Below are 2,607 nucleotides of genomic sequence, written 5' to 3' on the forward strand. Positions count from 1 at the left end.
TACCCAGCTTGAAGACTTATTATGAAGGTGCAGTAATCAAGACAGGGTGGTATTGGTGAAACAACAAATAGATCAATGGAACAGAATAAAGAGCCCCAAAATAGACCCACATAAATACAATCAACTGGTCTTTGGCAAAAGAACAAAGACAATACAAGGCAGCAAAGATAGTCTTTTCATCAAATAGTGCTGAAACAACTGGATGTCCATAGTTAAAAAAAAAAAAAATCGAGACACACCTATATATAAATATACACTGTATACATACATACATACAGTGTACATATACTGTATATATACACACCCATATATCTATATATACAGCATATTCACATTTATAATATGTATACTATATATATATACACATACATACATGTATACAATATGTACACACAAATATATAGGCTTCTGTGTATACTGTATATAGTACTTACACATATACTACAAACGCACGCACATATAAACGTGTATACATATATATAGTATGTATACACCCATATACAAATTAATAGGCTTGTATATATTCAGTATTTTTACATATATAGTTTTGTTTTAAGGAGTTGACTCATGACCATGAGGCAGGCAAGTTAGGGCAGGACTCTGGGCAGGAGACACAGGGAAGAGCTGATGTCCCAAGGCCATTGGAGGAACAGTTCCCTCTTTCTAGGGAACCTCATTTTTCTCTCCAGTCCTTCAACTGATGGACGAGGCCCACCCACGCCGCGGCATTGACAATCTCCTTTACGCAAAGTGGACCAATTTCAGTGTTAATCTCTTCTGAAAAATACCTTCCTGGCCACATCTGGAATAATGTTTGTGGTTGCCTGGCCCCCACGCAGTGCGCACATGAGATTAACCATCCCCGTGGCGATGGTGACACTTTATTTTCTCCCTTGACCATTGTCACTACTATTCCAATTAAAATGGCAGTGCTGTGAGGGTAGGGCATTTCCTTTTTTGCCAGTACTGAGCGTCCGCGGTCTGGTGCCTAGCATAGGCTAAATACACGGCATTTTTGTGAACAGCAGCCGGGATTCCGGTTGTCATATTTAATGAGGAATTATGCTCTTATTATTGGCAGGGAGGGGGTGTGTCACGGTACGTCAAGGGCGGGAGTTGAACCCGCCACCCCAGGCCCCGAGGGGTCTCCCTGGGTCCCCACTTCGGGCCGGTGGGGGTGGCCAGGGGCAGCCGAAGACATGCGTACGTGCGTGCGTGCGTGAGAGCGTGCGAGTCCACGGGGCGGGCCGCGCGCGCCGCGAGTGTTTCAGCCCGGACCCCGGCTCGTTGTGCTCGCCTCACGCCGGCCCCAGTTGGCGGCAGCGCTGGAGGCCCCGGGCCTGTGACCACAAAGAGGGAGCCGGGGGCCGGACGGGAGCGCGGCGGCGGCAGCTGAGGCCCAGGCCAGGCCCTCTCCTCTCAGCCTCCCGCCTGCCCCACCCCCGCCGGCGGCGCCGCGCCCCTCCGCCAACTGCCAGACTAGCACGGTGCGGGGGCCGCGCGCGAAGACTTCCAGAAAAAGCTGGAGCTGAGGCTGGAGTCGCTCGTGGGGCCGAGCCCGCCGTCTACCCGTGGCCGCTGCCGGTCTACGTAAGTGCCGCCCGTCCCCTCCTCCCGCACCCCCGCCCCTCTTCCCCCACGGCGCGCGCTGAGCCCACCGAGAAACGGAGCGACTCGAGTCGCCAGACCGTTTGGAGCCCCCCTTCCCGCCCCGCCAAGCTTCTCCGCGGCAGTTTCCAGCCCCCGCGCGCAGGGTGGGCAGAGGGGAGCCGGCGCCGGCCGGGGGCGCAGACTCGGCCGCGGGGGTCCCGCGCTTCCGAGAGGCGCCCGAGCCGGTCTGCGGTTGGCTCTGCAGGGCTGGGAACCCCGGTCACCCCGGGCCTGGACTGCCGGCGGGCTTGCCCTTCTGTACTTTAGGATCTGACATGTAGAGTTTCTTTTTCCTGGTAGTTTATTCTTAGCGCTGTCAACGTGCTTAGTTCTGTTTGTTTTTTTATTTTTCAGGGCACCCTTTCCTCCCTCTCTCCAGTTTTTTTGTGTTTCTGTTTTGTTTTGTTTTAGTCAGGCATTTTGTCCCTCTGATCTTGAGTGGGTGGGCTGGCAGGACACTTGGAGAGGAGGCGTTCTGTCCCCTGATCTTGAGTGGCCTTTGGAAAATGACAGGCCAGACGGAAATTTACACAGGCGTCCGGTGATTCCAGAAATGCAGGGTGTCCGGCTAGGTGGGCGCCCGGCCTCTCGTCCCCCGTAGCGGCGTGGTGCGCGTGTTCCTTGTCTCAGGGTTTACGCTTGGGCCCCGCAGCCCACCTTCCGGAGGGAAAGCGCAGCGGGCGCCTTGGGCCGGCGCCTTTGGGGCGCCCTTTCGTGTGCTCGGCTTGCGGGGGACCGGCCTCCAGGCGACCCGGCGGGGAAGCCCACGCGACCCGGCCCTCGCGCGGTCTCCGTGTGTGTCAGTTTGTGGAAAGTGTGTCGCGGCCGGGGTCGGGGTCGGGACACTGGGACCGCCTGGGAGCCGATGTTGACTTCCGGGCCCCGGTTCTCCGCAGTTACTGAGGTCCGAGGGTTTCCAGCCCGCCACCGCGCACTGGCGCTTTCTATTTTTGCCCT

Source organism: Monodon monoceros, unplaced genomic scaffold (genome assembly GCF_005190385.1).
Source record: "Monodon monoceros isolate NGI ecotype Baffin Bay Population unplaced genomic scaffold, NGI_Narwhal_1 Super_Scaffold_6, whole genome shotgun sequence".
Taxonomy (NCBI): Eukaryota; Metazoa; Chordata; class Mammalia; order Artiodactyla; family Monodontidae; genus Monodon; species Monodon monoceros.